At 34.4% G+C, this 18,652-nt stretch overlaps 1 long non-coding RNA gene across 2 annotated transcripts in view; it reads right to left on the bottom strand.

Annotated features, from left to right (window-relative positions):
• Window positions 1-15,350, bottom strand: part of LOC124993074 (uncharacterized) — a 73,120-nt gene extending 57,770 nt beyond the window's left edge. For both annotated transcript variants that reach the window (XR_007110240.1, XR_007110241.1), the window contains exon 1: window positions 15,208-15,350. This is a non-coding gene — a long non-coding RNA (uncharacterized LOC124993074). The remainder of the gene's footprint in view (window positions 1-15,207) is intronic.
• Between the last annotated feature and the right edge of the window lie 3,302 nt (window positions 15,351-18,652).

Raw genomic sequence — 18,652 nt, 5'->3', positions numbered from 1 at the left:
ATTGCTAGGATAATATCACCAAATAAATGTTTGCACAGAAATGATGGAATAGATGTAGGGCACTCTGAGTTCACCAGAAAAAAAAGTATTCTATGAGTTTAAGGTATTGTAATTACTGTGAATTGCTGCAAAAACACCACGGCTCATTTTGTCATGTACTTTGACTTTACTTTTTGTGTGTAAGCTTCAATTCCTCAGTTTTGCTCTTTTGATTTGTTCATTTTTTAAAGAGGAATTAAATACATAGATTACCAGTTCACATAGATTTAAATTCGCATAAGATCATGCATAAAGGCTGGTGAGACCTGGAAGGAACACATGAGCCATACTACAAAAGGTCTCATACACAAAGAGAGCTTTGCAATGCTGATCTGCACAGCTGCAATGCTGGGCATATTCTCATCATGGCAGAGGGCACATTTTGTCTAAGAGACACAGCACTGAGAAGCAAGGAATCCTCATGTGGATTAACTGCAATTTACTATGTTATGATTTAATCTACAATATTTTGCACTGGGGGAAAGTTTATGAAAACACCAAATGGCAGCAATGCACACGATTTTATAAAAAAAGCATTTAAAGATGATAAAAGCAAAGGCAAACTACTTTTGCTCATATACTGTTTATATTTACTCTTTATTAGCTCTTATCTAGAAAGATAAAAGCATGGTAATTATTCTGTTTTATATAAGAAATGTCCAAATCTTTGCATGTCTTCCTGTTTGTTCCCCATTTCCTTGATGTATGTACATGTACTCTAAACTTTCTTAAGATATTTTAATTTATATTTTGCATGAATACATTATGCTGACATGATAAATTTTCAGTTACATTGTAAACTTCTGATTGAAAGGAACCATTACAGTTTATCCATGGTCATTGAACTCAAAATTGAAAAGTTATAATCAAGTTAAAATGTTAATGATTTTAGAATGAGTTTATAAATAAAAGAGAATAATAGAGGGCATGACTGTCAGGTCAAGTAGTTTCCCCAAAGGTAGGAATTTTAACTAAAACCACAAAAACCATTTGACACTTATCTTTAAATAGAACAATAGGAATGGGAAGAAAATCCTAAACTGGCATACCAGACAAAAATTCTGATTAGGCTGGATAGGGAAAAAAAAAATGAAAACAACCCAAATGCAGTGAAGATAATAGTAATAGAATCAGAGCCGAAAAAGTCAGGGAATGCCATGGGAATGTTTTTGTTTACTTATTTTCATTTGTCTGCGTTTCTTGGAATTGAACCCAAGGACACTGTACCACTAAACTACATCCGCAATACTTTTTTTTTATTTTTTCATTTTGAGACAGCATCTGTGGGACTTGACAAGACTGGTTTTGTTCTTGAGATCTTCCTACCTCAGCCTTCTGAGTGAATAGAATTACTTTAGTGCACCACTAGACTTAGCTAGGAATAAGTTCTTAAAAGAGAAAGATATTTAAATAATTAGATTTAGTTTCCTTTTGGCTTAGTTTAACCAAGTATGTTGACATACTCTGGCTGTTATTAATGTGGGATTAGTACTCAAAATAGTATAGGTCCATTCAGTACCCTTATATTAAGGACTGTAGAAAAGCTTATACTTTGGAAACTGTTTGAGTTGCATTTGGTCCAGTGTTTTCCCCAGATTTAGATGCACACAATTTGTTTGCCATTTATAACTAATGTAGGTAAATAAATACCATCCCATCATAAATCACTTGATGAAGTAGCTGCCCACACATGACTGGCATATAAAAATATGAGCAGTAAATATTTTTTAAATTAATGAATGCAGAAAAGATAGAAAAAAAGGAAATAAAGAAATAGGAAAGTGCAAACATTAATTATTTTAAACTTGCTACCAATGAAAATTATATCATAATTCCTTTGGGTAGAATTAAATGAGTTAATATATGTAACATGCAAGAATATTATTTAGAAACTTATAAGTGCTCTATTAGTTTTCCATAATTATGATTTATTCAGAAAGAAAGTAGACATTATGGCAAAGTGGATTGGGAAACAGATTTTTAAAGTTCTTAAGCTGAGGTAAGAAAATAAAGATATTTTTCTCAAAAGGGTAGGAAAAGTTCATATGGATTCTAGAAGGCATCAGTGTCTGAGGTGTGAGAATTCACCAGCTACTGTATGCCTGGGTATGAAGAGTACTTGTCACAAATCTCCATGATTATAAATGATGAGTTGAGTTTCAATAAGGACTTTATTTAGTATTTTAGTCAGCTTTTTCATTGCTGTAACCAAAAGACCTGAAAAGAACAATTAGAGGAGGAAAAGTTTATTTTGGGGATCATGGTTCAGAGGTCTCAGTCTGTAGATGGCTGATTCCATTCCTCAGGGTCTCGGATGAGGTAGAACATCAAGGTGGAAGAATATGGTGAGGAACGTGCTCAGGACATGGTCACAGGGAGTAGACAGAGCTCCACTCCCCCTGGGACAGAATGCATACCTCAAAGGCATACCCGCAGTGGCCCACCTCCTCCAGCCACACCCCAGCGTTACCACCCAGTTATTCCCTATCAGGGGATAATGCCCTGAAAAGATTAAGGCTCTCACTACCCAACCATTTCCCCTCTAAATTTTCTTGCATTGTCTCACACATAAGCTTTTGGGGAGACCTAATATTTAAACCATAGGACTCAGCATCTGGGAAAATACAAAGTGAACCGAGTTCATAATGGACAGCACTCACAAGAGCATGTGCTGACCTCAAAGGACCTAGAATTAGAACAGATTACTCTGAAAAATTAGTAGGGACTGCGTTGACACACAGCTTTGTGCAGTGCCACTGCACATCTCTGCTGACTTGCTGCTCATTTCACTCATCCAATGAAAGGATCCCTGGCCATCAACTACCTCACAGCAGTAGATGAGGCTTAGGTTCAGCCTGACTTATTTCTATGAACATTTTGTGAGATACTTGCAGAATATCTGGGTGTGCTGAATTATAGAAGCAGAGCAACTGTGTGCACAAACGTTTGTACAGTCTTTTGGTGTGGGTTTGTTCAACTTATTGGGAAGTAGGTCTGCCATTTACTGACATGTTCTTGTAAGTCTTAGGTTATATTGTTACACTGAAGTCCTGAGTTTTTGTTTACCTATCTAGTTTGCCATGGTCACTTCTGGTCAATGTAATTGCTCAGAGGAGATTATGTCTATCTACCATCTTGCTGTAGGCTGAAAAAAGCAATGGCATTATAGGACATCTCTTCCAGTTCTAGCCAGGAGGGTGCTATTTGTCATCAGAGGAGGTAATGAACACAGCTCTTAAAGAGCGTATTCATCATCTTTCAATGGTCCTGTGCTCTTTACTTTTCCCAGCCCTTCAATTCAGGGACAGTATTATAAGCTGATTTTTGCAGCAATTTCTAGTCTTTTCCACAACACTTGAAAGTATTTCTCTTAAAGAGGTACACATATCTCTGACATCTAGGGTTTCTATTCATCCACCAACCAATATCTGACCTCTGATGTAATGGGAACACAACAAAAAAGAGAGAAAGAGGCTTATTTACTCTTGACATAATCTTTTAGAGTATCTTCTAAAAAATATTTCTTGCCCTATTTTATTCAATGACAATGATTTTTTATACTTTTTGTGAAATATACAGGACTTTAGTCCATTTGTGGAGTATTTCTCAGAGTAACTATTTTTGCTGTATCACACAAGGTGATAAAGTAACTTATTGTTGCTGCTTTTACCCTCTGAATATCAACTACAGACATGTCTACTTCTACAGAAAAGAGGTACTGTTTTTATTCTAAGAATATCTGGAAATGGTTTGATAGAAGTGGCAAATTATCTAAACAAGCTAGTGATAAGCATTTATTTTCTATTTATTTTAATGGATCTATGAACAAAAACATATTTCTTCCAAACCGCTATAACCAAAAATATTTATCCATAATTCCAAAGAAAAAATAAAGAACCCTAGATCCGCTTTGATGATTGTCTTTTGTTTTTGTTAAATATTAAATCTAATATTTAATTATATTGCTCATGTGTTTTCATAAACAATTTACTCCAAATATAGGTAGCCAATAATTAAAATTAAAAAGATAAAGCATAATAGTATATATCAAATAAAGATGTCTACTGAAACTTTAGAAAAGATGATATGTTCTAAAGGAACAGCACTTATTTTTTAAAGGTAACTATTAATATTTGTTTATAAAAAAAATAAGCCAAAGATTGGGAAGAAATATTTGCAGTATGTAAAATTTGAAAAAGTATTGGTATCCAAGGTACACAAAGGACTAAGGAAAAGAAAAAAGCATACACAATAAAAGTAAATAAAAGACCTCAGTGATATCTAGTATAAAAGAAAATATTAATAAACAAAAAAATTTAAAAGAGGCTCTACACTCCAAGAAACAGAAAAACAAAAGTTAGGACTACAGTGAGATAGATAACTTTCACACCTTCTAGATTGAAAAACAATTTTGAAAAAAAATCAAATATTATTAAGACTGGAGGAAGAATATTATAGGTAAGAATATAGTTTGTTTAGATAACTTTTGAAAACAGTGGCACAATTTATTACTATGACATAGTTAGAACCAGTAACTCTAGATACATAATCTGGAGAAATTTTTGAATTTTGAATTAATAGGCAATCACCAGAATGTTTTCAACAGCATTATTCAAAACAGAAAAATCTTAGAATCAACACACATATTCATCAAAAAGAAATTGGATAGTTAAGTTGGGATAGTGGCATACAATAAAATAATCCATAGAAATGAAAAATTAATGAACTATAGTTTTATGCATCAACATGAATAAATTTTGGCAGGTGATCTTGTTGAGTTAATCAAAAGCAAGTCACAAAAGACTATACTTGTGATATCATTTTGATGAAGTTCAAGGCAATATTGACAAATATATCATTTCAATGTTGCTGAAATAAAAATATATGCAGTTGATGCAAAATATATATCACTTAGCTATATCTACAAATGAGATTAAAATATGTAAGCAAGGATATGACAAACTAAAAATTCAGAATAATTCTGTGATGGAGATAGATGCATTAAAGAAAGACTAGGGAGCTTAAATAATATCAGTTTGACCTATTTCTTAAGTAGAAAGTTACAAACATATCTATTTTATTTTATAACTTATATAATGTTATATGTTTATATATGCATAAATGATCATACTCATTCTTATAGTTATATGGATATATCAAATTCCTATAGCTATGAGTATATATCAAATATTGTACAATACAGTGTTTATTGTTTTTGAAAAAGATGTATGGCAGCTCACAAAATAAACAGAAGATTGTTTATGTATGTTCTGAATATCAGAAAAATTACCATTCAAATGCACACAACGAATAGTCAAAATATGAAATATTAAGAGCTAATAAACTCTGAATCTTAAGGCAATCACCAAAGCCTTTAAAGTTTGGAAAAAGTTTGTTCTTCCATTATTCACTTTGTATTGTTAGACCACAGATTTTGCCAAGCCTACAAACATTTCTAGAGAGGCTCTTTTAGTGCACGTCACCATACTGGTCTGTGTCACATGATCTTTGGACCACAGGAGTTGAGGTGAGAAGAGAGGTCAAATGATGTCTTCTATAGAGGTCTATGGGATGATTTCTAATAGTACAATTAATGAAACTAATCACATCTTCTCTGTGATGGAGCAAGCAGATAAGTCTCAAAGAAAGGTCAATAGAAATTATTACACTATGGTCCCCTGTGGAATATTTCAGATCACCCAATCGCTAGAGTTGCTTAGAATCTACAGCAGCATGTCCACAGGTAAATATACTTCTAGTTGCAGAAAGTTCCAGATATACAGGTTTTTTTGTTTGTTTGTTTTGTTTCTATGGTGCTTGACTACTCAATCTAACTAACTTTCACATTTATACCTAAAAAGAAACACTTATTAATTGAAATTAAAATATTCTGATAGAATATTTCTGTAATTTTATCAATATACACAATAATGCTTCACAATATATAGGATACCTCATCCAGTTTCTGTCTCCATTATGTGCATTTATATTACCATTAACTTTCTGTCCATGCTATGGGCTCAATTATTCATTTAAATCATATGAAGCTGCCATATTTGTCATTACATTATTGGATATATTGATGAGATTAGAGAAAGATCATATCAGAATATTTCAACTTCAAATAGCATTTCTTTTTAATATAAATATGAAAGTTAAGTAAGTTAGGTAGCCAAACCCCACAGAAACAAAGAAATAACTATCTATCTAGAACTTTCTGAGACTAGAAGTATATTTAGCTAACCTTATTCCCAGCCTAATCCCTCAGCCTAACTCAAATGTGCTTCATTCTACAAATAAATTTAAAATTAAAATTTCTGTATTGACATTCTTGCTATAACATTTTATTTCAGAAATTTCATATCTTTTCTAAGAAATAACTAAAATAAATAATGAACAAAGAAAATATTCAAAACTGATTATAGATAATCTAGTGTAAATTCCCTCAGGGTTAATATCCACAAAATTAATGAAATTGTTGAAATTGTTTTTCAAAAAGTTATGAATCTATATATCTTGGTTGATTTGAAAATGATTTATATTATGAATTTCATATATGTAGAATAGCTAACATTAGGCCAAGAGCCTTTTTTTTTTTTAAGGAAATGTTGTTTTGGTCAGTTTTTTCACCACTGTGACCAAAAGTCCCAGCAAGAACAATTAGAGTGGGAAAAGTTTGTCTGGGAGTTCGCAGTTTCAGAGGACTTAATTTATAGGCAGTCAAGTACATTCTTTGTGGCATGAGGTGAGGCAGGACATCATGGTGGAGGAGTGTGGTGGAGGAAAACAGCTCAAGACTTTGCATTAACATACTGCTTAGGTTAAGACTCACCTATAAACCCAATCACCTATAAACTCTCTTTACTTCTGACCTGAGCTTTTGTCCCCATGACCTCTTAACTCTAGCATTCTGCATTCCTGCAAAACCAGTACCATGTGGTAGACGCCAAGGTCTGCTGCCATCTTGAGCGATAGCCTAGCCTCCAGGGGCTTGACTGCAGCAGCCTCTTAGTTCCTGGGTGGCTGAGCATGTTGCAAAACTTCCTAGACACTCTGATGCAAGCAGGGTGTCCCTTGATCTCTGCTCAAAGAAAGGTTTTTTTTTTTTTTTGTACCCTTAAGCCTGAGATGGGTATGGTCTTACCAACTCCTGATATGCCCTCAAATCTTCTTTCCTATTGTTTTCTGGGAAAAGTCTTTAGTGTTTATTTAATGGCTGTAACATTTTTAACAATTGCACATTGCTTAGCCCCAGTTTTACTCATGGTGTTCTGGTCAAACTGCAATATTTTCAAATTTTTCTGCTTACTTTCTGCTCCCAATTATCACAATAAACTTGCCTTAAATCTTCCAGCAATATCCATGCCACTGCCTGAATACTTTGTTGCCTAGCAATTTCTTCTGCCAGATTAAGAAGTCCATCACTTTTAAATTGACCTTGCAGAAAGTCTCAGAACACAGGCAGAATGCAGACAACTTCTTAGCCCAAATGTAATGCGAATGGCCTCTGGTCCAATTTCCAATATAACACTCCTTCTCTTCTGCAACCTTATGGGCCCTGTCTTTACCATCCACAGCATTCTGGTCTTCTGACCTCTCACCTGAATTGCTCATTGTTGGAAGCCATGTATAAATTATGGGTTTGTTTGAGCTACCACAAAGCAGGGAAGCTGCTTTTCTGGGAACTCCTGGTAAATTCTCTGGTTTGAGAAAGCCCAGATCATGCTGGTGCCCTGCCTTAGCTTACAGCTCTAGGATCAAACATAGCCACTGGGAGATGGGTATAACCTGACAAATACCAAATATTCTGTTTTTCCTAAAGAAGTGACATACTGACCCACAGTGGAGTATACTGCTATAAATAAAGCATTTGAGGGCTTTTCTCTTTGTTAGGATCAGACCCTGCTTTGAAAATACATATAATTCTCCTCTTTTCTCTTTATTATCTTAATTTTATTTTCATAGTTTTAATTTCCACCAGGTCCGCACCTCCAACGGTTACCCACTCGCTCCCTATGCAGGTCTGATGCAAAAGTTCACTAACATGTATTTACAAAATACTAAAGCTTCTCCAGTTTGCATCATTAAACTTTCCAAAATTAATCTCACAAATTCCAAAAAGCTCCCAAAGTTCCTGACCCACACGATCAGTTTAGTCACAGCAATGTCCCCACTCTTGGTACCAATTTCTGTTTTATTCAGCTTTTTTGCTGCTGTGATCAAAAGACCTGACAAGAACAATCAGATGAGGAATAGTTTATTTTGGTGCTCATGGTACCAGAGGTCTTAGTTCATACACAGCTGACTTTATTTGGGGCTTTAGGTAAGGTAGAACTTCATGGTGAAAGAGTGTGGTGGAGGAAAGTAGCTCAAGACATAGCTGCAGAAAACAGAGAGACTAAACTCAACTCACAAAATAGAATCCCCAAAGGCCACCCCTAGTGATCTACCTCCTCCAATCACAACCTCCTTACACTCACCACTTAATTAATCTCTAAAAAGAGATTAACACACTGCTTAGGTAAAGGTTTTCATAACCCAATCTTTTCACCTCTAAACCCTTTTGCATTGTCTTACAGATGAACTTCTGTAGGACACCTAATGTTTACTTCATAACAAATACATTGAAAAGAATTAGATAAGAGTAACTTTGAAAATACCAAACTTGAAAGCTTATTTTTTGATTACATGATTTTTTTCTTTAAAAAATTATTTTGTGATCCCAGAATAAAAAGTGGTATATATATTTTTTCAGTTTTATTGGGTCACAATTGACAAAAACATATATTAAGGTATGCAGTGTGTATATGTATACACACACAAACATAAATATACACATATATATATACATATACATATATACATATATACACACATTAACTCACATAGTTATCTTTGTGTGATTGATAAGAGTAGTCACTATATTCCATCTTAGCACATTTCAAGTATACAATATAATATTATTAACTATGGTCACCACATTCAATCCCTAGAACTTAGTCATTACACAATTGAAAATTTGGATACTTTGACAAATATCTCCCGTTTTTCCAACACCCCAGACCCTGGCAGACACCATTATAACCTCTTTCTGTGAGTCTGACATGTTTGGATTCCCATATAAGTGAAATCGCAATGTATTTCTCTTCCTGTATCTGCTTTATTTCACTTGGCATAATTTTTCCAGGTTCATCCATGCTGTCACAAATGGCAGGTTTCCTTTCATGGTCAAATAATATTCTATCATATATTATTATACATCTATATAATTTTTAATTCAATCATTTGTTTGCAGATACTGGCTACTATGAAAACATGAAAATCTCTGGAGTATAAAACCAATGTGTCATTGTCCATGGCAAAATATATCTTCTATCATTGTCTTTTGTTTAATGCACAGTTTTTTGCTTTACAAATGTAAATGCCCAGTATCTAATTAAATGTGTACAAACTCAAAAATGGAGATAATCAGTATATAGTATAATGCATTTGAAGAAAAGTAAAAGAATTGTAATTATTACAGAATATTTACAATTGAAATAGAAGCAGAAGACTGGATACGAAATGTCATCAGAGGAAACAAGACACCTGCAAATATTAATAAGTGAAATATTAATAAATATTAATAAATTAATAAATAAGTGAAATATTAATAAGTGAACTTACAAACTGATTTACCTTTCTGTCACGTTTCTTAGTCCTTAACTTCATCTGTATTATATATTTAATTTATCAATAAATATATGTAGTAAATATATTTGTACACATATACGTACACAGATAGGAATAGGTACGTAAATGTATGTAGTTCATACACACACACACACACACACACACACACACACACACGTACATCAGCTTTTCTTCTAGCTTATTGGGCAGCATAGTACATGATGTGTAAGGTAATAAAACAAATGGCAGAATCTGATCACTTTAAGAATCCAAGTGGGAACACAAAGTATCATGAGGTCTACTGGCAAGTAACCTTCTATTTATGAATTAAGGTTATCAATTCCCACTAGAAGTAAGTAAAGGCATCTGTTACCATATTCTGTTCAAGTGAATGCATGTGTTCTACAAAGAACTCCAAAATCAAGTGCAGTTTTTCGACCTTATGCTTTGGAAGCTAATATTTCCCTAGATTTATTTTGTAATTGTGCTAAAGTGTATATGCTACATGTGATGTCAACTATTAATCAAACATAGCCTAATTCAACTTATTAATGATGGAGTGAATCAACTTGCTAGGACCATTTGCTTTTACTATATCATTTGTTTAATAGATAACTATATTAGGTTTTTCATCAGGGTTTTTGGTTGTTGTTTTGTTTTTTAATATGAGAAAAATGACCCATTTTGTTGAATGTTATCCCCATTCATGCCAGCAACAACAGGATGGTTGATTCATTATTTCAGGAAGATTCATGATGTAGGGTATGGGGAAAGGTTGCAGTTCTTCAGAATTTTAGGAACTTAGAAAGTAGAAAGGGGAGAAAAGAAAAGTTGACAAAGGATTAACCAGAGAAAAGCTTTCTCCCAACTAACAATAACATGCTCTCCCTGGGCAGCAAGTGGAGAGGGAGATCTGTGAATACTAGATGAACCTCAAGAATTTGTAATACCCTGTGGTATACTTCAGGGGGGGGAAGAAACCTTCATATAGGGGTACCAACTATCCAAAAAATTTCTGTCTTAATAGTTTCAGAAAAGTGGCAGAAAGTTTCTAAGTAAGAAAGGGTCATGTGATCAGAAACAATGACTATCTCAATAGGAATCTGCAAGACATAGAATTGATGACCAAAGGCCTCCCTTTTCCCCAATGTGCAAGATTCCAGAATTTTTACACAATTTTTGGAGAATAAGAAAATGTAAATTATAGTCTTAGAATTCCATGCCAGGTCAATTTAATGGAGTCTGAGGAGCAACATAATTGTGGGAGCTAAAGACATGCTTCTTGCATACCTGATATTATGTCAGAAGTTCAAACTTGTCCTAAGTGCCTACATAGTCCTTAGCACTTAGTAAGTGCACAATAAAGATTCACTATTATTGTTATTTTTGGTTAAAATTAAAATGAAAATACAAGAAACTATGGTACTCTGACAGGAACTCAGATTCATACATATTAGAGAACATAGAAAATTCATATTCAAATGAATAAGTAAAAATTTCTTTACTATTTAAGTTTCAACACTTTATTCTACAAGGAACCTAATCAAATAAACTAAGAAATGTAATTATGATGTACTGGTAACCAATCTCTCTTCTACATATTTCCCAGTACTCAGTAATTCTGAAGTCATAATATCCCTAATGGGCTTGCTATGTTGCCTTCTACTTAAATAGAAATCCAAAAGTCAAAATTATTCTGCACCCAACCTTGGGGTGGGGAGCAGTAATAGAAAAGTTGGTGAAATCTAAATAAACCTGAAGTTTAATTTGCAATAATATAAAAACTTTGGGTTCTTAGTTTTGATAAATACAGTAACATAAACTGAAACAGGGTGAAAAAAATATACAACAATTCTACATGCAATATTAGCAACTTAAAGATTAAAGCAGAATTAAAAGTTCTTCATTTAAAATGACAAATTATTTGATGCAAACACCTTTTTTACTTGAAGTGGATCAAGACAAAAGACTAGGTTGAGCCTGACATAGGCTCAATAAAGTTAATTTTGAAAGCATGCTGGATAGTTAATTCAGTTTAAAAGTAAACTGGGAAAATATATACAGTCAGTAAATGTTTATTAAATACCAATTTGTACAGTGAACTCAGGATAAATTAATGAATTAGGTATAGATCAATTTCTAGTAAGAGATTCAAATACATAAATACAGAATTATGATTCAACAGTTATGTTTCCTGCAAGAGAATTTTAGAATGATACTAGGATTTATAAGAGAGAAAATATCTTCTCAAATATTGGATCAAGAAAAATTTTGAAAATGAAGTGTCATTTGAATTGGCTTTGAATGATCACTTGTTTCAGGGAATGTGTTGACTAGGAAAATGACATAAAGAAAGACTATGTTACATAAAGTCAATAGCACATAAAAGTTTAGAGAAAATAAACATTATAGTAGAAAACAAAGAGAAAAAGGCAAATGTCCTGAATTTAGCAGAGTACCTTGGAGACTAAGTCATTGTGTTGTATTCACTTTTGCAGGGTTTTGACTTAGGAAGTAATGTCATGACACTATCTTCAAACCACTGCATTCTTCTAGAAACAGTGTTTTTTTAGTACAGAATCAGAAAAGGTTAGATAACTTTTTCCCTTAGTAGGATGAATGAGAATGCCCCCAGGAGACAGATCCTGGGGAAGAGAGCAAGCCAACAGCTGGGAAAGTTCAGTGTGAAAACAGATAGTTCATCAAGAGGAAATGTTGACATATGCCAAGCGGTGACATGGGAAATTAGTTATTTCCAAGGACAGAAATTAACAGATTTCCCTGTAGGACCACAGAGTGTGAGGTTATAAAAGTCAGGACAGGAAAATTGTATAGAAAAACATATGGTCAGCACAAGGGACACAGACTCCAGAGGTCAAGCTGTCGTACTCATGCTGAGGACAGGAATCCAACCACCTTGCAGAGAAGAGGGGTCGACAGAACCAGCGCTTGGCCTGCCTATGAAGGATAAAGTGGAAAGTCAGTTATAATAACCAAATCACTGTCCAAGTACATGCACAGCTTCATTTGCCCCTGCCAGTATTAAAGGAGTCTCTAACCTGCCCTGACTTTGTAAGAGATTCATGAGTTGACAGAATAGTTTTATGCTGTAGAAAAGGCACATGGAAGGCCGAGAAATCCTTGACCAAGAAATTTATACCTGCTAGAGTATCAAAAGAGCCAGAGCCTTGGCCTAAGAAATGTTGGATGGCACCAAAAATAAAACTAGTTAACTAAACCACACAGAGAAAACTTTATGCATAAGGAAGTATTCTAGAGGGAACAGAATTAAGTAAGTCCTGCCTTTTCCTCTTCTGTCCTCCTAGACTTGAACAAGTTAAACATTTCCTTAGGTTAAGTGAATGCTCCTCTTCTGACAAGAGATGGTTCAAATGGAAAGGCCATCATAAACCCTGACCAGTCAGGTTTTGAATTTTATCAAATCCACACTTGGGGATGGCCACACATGCCACCTTGGATAGTTACCAAAACAGAGATTGGGACATTGGGGCTAGCATACATCCTTATTAAAACCAAGTATACACCCAGCACTGAGTACTTAGAACTAGACAGTATACTTGTTTTCCAAATTGGAGAATACTTTTCCTCCATTCAGACTGTTTTCCAAGGCTAATTTGAGAATACTGCATAATCTAAATAGAAAGTCAAATATAATTTATTTAGAATGACTGACCATAGCAGTAATATTTCCATACCTTGTTCTCTGAGACAGAGTCATTCATATGTGGGAGACTTTAAAAGTGAAGTCTGTACTCATAAAGTTAATGGAACTCAGATAGATTGAACCCCAAAAATGAGGGAAAGCAAACCTAAGAAATGTTAAATGGTAGATCTATAGCAAATAATGTGGTCACTATTAAATATAAATCAATTTTTAAACATTACCAAACTTATTTATACTTTACATCATGTATATGAATATTTAAATTTACATTACCTATTAGAGAGACCAAGATGAATATAAATAAATAAATGACCTTATAGGCAAATGATATTTATTTTTGAACAGAGCAATCTTTTCTAGAACTAAAACCAGATAAATAAAAAGATGAATTTTGATGATAAAAGAAACCATATTTTAGGTGTATATTTTGTAAGGATATAACATATATACTAGTAACATATATACTAGTTATCTGAGCAGAATGTGATTTAATCATTTCTTTAAAAATCATCTATTATCTTCCTACATATTGAACATCCTCTCTCTGATGTTACAGTACAGTCAATTCTCCAGCCTCTTTGAGCATTCCACATCTGTTTCTAGGGCAGGTGCTTTCCATCTTCAAAGCATTTATTCTGTCATCATTAAATATGGAATTAAAAGAGGTTTGAGATACTTATCTTCAATAATTTTCAAACTGATCATTTACAGTTAAAATGCAGCTTAGAATTTATAGACAATTTAGTAAATTAGAATGAATAAAAAGACAAAGTTGGGATGATTAACATTTTTGCTTTAATTTTTCAGCAAGTCACAAAACAAAAAAAAAAATTATTCTGACAAAGTCATAATATGAGCCATTCTGGTATAATCTGAGACTATAGAAATAAAAATGAATATGATTTTTTACTTAGAAAATTAAGAAGTAGCTGATATTTTTCTGAATGATCTATGATAAGAAAAAGTTGGTTATTTATAACAATCGTGCACTTATTATTTTTTTAGCTCCATTCTTGTGGCAGCCTCTTGCAGGTCATGGAAATTTCTGAGAGCCTATTACTACTATTTTGGTATGAAAAGTTCTTTCTGAGAAGTAACGAAAGAAAAAACTCTTTGTTTAGAAAAAATAAATGGATTCTTTCATTATAAGATGATTCTAAATTAACTCAACATGCAATCTTTAAAAACTATATGTAGGTGTTAAAAAATGGAATAAAGTTCTTGTTTGTTTTATATACTAAGAGATATGTGCTTTCTAAGTACTGGCATTTCAAATGTGTATCACATTAGGTAAAAATGATCCCCCATAACACAATCAATATGGGGCAAAAATCAATGAAGTAGGAAACTGGTTAGGATCTGGTGGATTGACTTCATAAAATGTCCATTTTGCTTTCTTATTTCAAATTTAATTTGAAATAATCACATGTGACTATGGCTATCATATTAAACAATGTAGTGCTACATAAATAATTATTTTGATAGTTTTCCTTAGTTGAATTCAGTTGTCATTACTGAATCCCATCATTATCAACCACTGCAATCTTCCATATATCAATGTTATGCACCCAATTTGACCATCATTTTTTCTATTACTTCTGCCTTTGAATTGATTACTCCTGTAACTTTTTTCACAGTCTCTATTCTACATTTCATGGTCAGTATGATGACTAGTTTTGCATGACAATCTGATTGGGCCCTACACGGGGTGCCCAAGTTCTATGAGGGTGTTTTTGGATAAGATTAACATTTAAACTGGTAAACTGAGTATGATGGGATACACAACACAAGGTTCATTGGAAAATGCTTACAGGGAAGGCCCAGTGGGCTGGACTGGTGTGCTCTACGCAGTGCCTCCAAGTGTCTTGCCAGTGAGTGGTATCTCCTATTCCTCATGATGTTTTATCCAGGGGTATCTGTCTAGATGAACACTTCTCTCTTCATTGTGCTCTGAGCTGAAAGGAGAGAGGTTTTATAAATTAGGCTACAGAAGGAGCGACATGGTTAACTTGCTGACTTTTCTTTGTTCCTTGAATGATCAGCATCCCAAGGAGCAACTGTCCTAGTGCACATTGGAGAAAGAAACTTTTACAGATAACACTAACTTGCCCTAATTCCCAGCATGCATGAGAGGAATCCAATGTCCCTAAAGATGATGTGTCTGCACATTTTGACCCAGACTTGCTCTCGTTGTTCCCTGAACTTGGCTAGGTTTTTGAGAACAGAAAGGGGGCATTCAGGGACATAGTGTTTTTTTTTCCCCCTTGTCCTTGAGGATGATGCACTGGTAAAGCCAGCTGCCCTTCCTGATGTGGGTGGATCTCAACCCAATTTAGTCAAAGCCTGAATAGAAAGAATTCTTCCTGTCCAAAAGCCTTCCTGTTCCAAAACTGGGACATCAGTCTTTTCACTGTCTTCAGACTCAAAATGAAAAATTAGCTTTCCTGGATCTCCTTCTTGCTGAATCATCCTGCAGATCTTGGGATTTTCCAGTCTCTGATAATCATATAAGCCAACATTTTACAAGTCTCTTTCTCTCTTCTTTCCTTTCTTAGTTCCTTCATTCATCTCTTTTCTCTCTCTCTCTCTCTCTCTCTCTCTCTCTCTCTCTCTCTCTCTCTTTCTCTCTCTCCCCCCTCTCTACACACACACACACACACACACACACACACACACACATACACACACACTATTGGTTCTATTTCTCTGGAGACTCCTAGCATTATAATTACTGTAATCACATTTTTGAGTCCCTTGCTTCTCTCTTCATCATGCTCTGAGCCCTGTATCTCTCTCCACATTCTCAGTACCTCTTCTTTGAAACTGAATGTTGATGGTAAAAAGTTACAATTACAATAACTGGACTCACTTTGAATCCACAGCACCACACCTTAGTGATACCAGGAAAACCTTCTGTACTGCTTGTTCAGGTACTTTAGCTTCTTCTAGGTGAGTGTTTATAACCTTCTTTTCTATCACCACATCAGAATGTGTCTTCTTCCAAATCTCAGCAATAGCTTTTGCTTTCAATTCCACTGAGAAACTTCACTGAAGCACTTACGCACACAATGTCACACCACCCTTCTACCACCATTCTCACCCCCTATACGCTGCCTTTGCACCTGAGATCACATATAAGACCAGACACCTAAAAAAAGCAAATCCCTCCTTTCTGTGCCTTATCCCATCACCTGTTAACTCTTTTGACCTCTCTCGCATTAGGGAGAGAGAAGATAAAGGGAAGACCTTGAACAGATAAGGGCAGAGGACACTGAGGCTACAGAGGATCCTCTTCATCTTAAAGATTTCTTCAAACCAGAAAGAAAACATGTTTTTTGAGGGTTAGAATTTCTAATAAAGCATACCACCTTCATTCCTTGTAGAACCAGGATCACTTAGCCAGGGAGAAATTTCTGTTAGTTGACTGTACCAAGCCTTCAGACTTAATCGAGAATATCCATGCCCAAGATTGGCATGGACATTTTGAAGCTTTCTCTGTGAAATGTATTGCATGGTCTTAAAAAATAAGCATCTCATTTATGAGGAGCTAAAAATTAAAATTTTTTGTCACCTTGTTAGTCTTTTGAATTTCTATATAAACCTAGGAAGGAGAGACCACTCCAAGTTCAAGTTTGAAATTCTTACCATACTGATAAGTGTAATTTCACAGTCAGATTTAATTTGATTTTGGGAAAAAAATAAACCAATGTGACATTTCTGAACTCAGATATGATGACTGAAAATTCAAACCTGGCATATATATGGGACAATTTCCAGGATTATTAAAATTTTCATGCATCAGATAATGACAACTCAGACAGATTAAGAACCCTATAATTGGAGCTAACTAATTTTTTAAAAAATAGCCATGACCTGAGAGAGATCTAATACATAAAAATGAGTGTGAACCCTCAAAAGTCACTGGTAACTTGGTGAATACCAGTAGACCATAATGAGTCTGGGTTTGCAAGAATATGTCAAAATGTTTTAAAACCCTTGAGAAGACATGGGATGACAAGGGAAAAGAATTTTCGAAAAGGAAAAGAGTTTTAATGTTTCTTTGTTACAGTCTTTTTGGAAGATTAATTTCTGTGCAGTTCCTAAAAAGCAAAGAACTTAAAAGTGATCTTTTACCCTCCAAGTTCAGACTACAGATCTAAATGATTCAAACCCTCTCCTAATCGCACACAATACTTAGTCTTGATTCATTCTAGTCTAAAAAGTGTTAATTTTTTGTAAGTTTGAATTAACCTACAAATTTTGTATAAGGGTAGTACAAGTTGTTTCATCTATTAAAAAATAAAAGACTAATTACCTTCAAATAAGGATAAGTTTCAGAAATAAAGTGACTTCCCAAGCAGAAGAGTAAATTAAAGGATCAAGTAGCACATACAATGGTATTGGTGCAGAAGTGGTGGTTCTTTGGACTGGGATATGCTGACAATTGATAGAGTATCTGATTTCCCATACTTGGGGGACATTCATGCAGACTTAACAGCATTTCTTTGTCAGTGGCTGAACAGCTGAGTATATTGGAATAGAATCCAAGGATTTCTAGAAGCAGGTAATACTTGAGGTCAAATATATGCCTCAGTGTGTGCTGCCCTGGAGAACTTCTCAGGACCTGAGCTATTAGTGAATTACAAACAGGATGCAGATGGGGTCAGTTGAGAGGCATGCTGTGCTCCAAGTTCACTCAGACACCAGACAGTATATGTTTCTCCTGAATTCTTTACACCACCAAAGCAGTTTTTTTTTTTTTTTTAAAAGGAGAAAGAGAAGAGAAAGTGATTGATTGCCTCCACAACGAGAGCAATCATCCACAGATAGATTAATTTCACTGGTATCAGCCCAAGCTTTGCCACCTGATGTCTCATTATAGTTCTGTTCAAAATCTTTACTACTTGTCAAGCTTTTGAGGGACCACCCAAGAACATCTTTCTATATATCTTCTAAGAACATTTTTCCAAGTGTTACCCATTGACCAGTAATATTAGCATTGCTGGGAGATTGCTAGAAATGAATGATCTCTAAGCTTACCAAGATTTATTGAAGCAGAATCTGAGTTTTAATAAAATCCCTAGATAATTCATATGTACTTTAAGGTTTGAGAAGCAGTGCCCTGAAACTTGTCTTCTAGAGTAGGAAATTTGTAATATATTCTAAAGTTGCTTAATCATTTATGTAGGTTGTTACCTCGTATTCAAGTGACTTGAAGTAAAAGTAGTAACACTGATACTAAACTTTCAACATCTG

This window comes from Sciurus carolinensis, chromosome 1 (assembly GCF_902686445.1).
Source record: "Sciurus carolinensis chromosome 1, mSciCar1.2, whole genome shotgun sequence".
Lineage (NCBI taxonomy): Eukaryota > Metazoa > Chordata > Mammalia > Rodentia > Sciuridae > Sciurus > Sciurus carolinensis.
The sequence above is the reverse complement of the archived record's forward strand: the minus strand, read 5'-3'. Positions and strand labels throughout refer to the sequence as shown.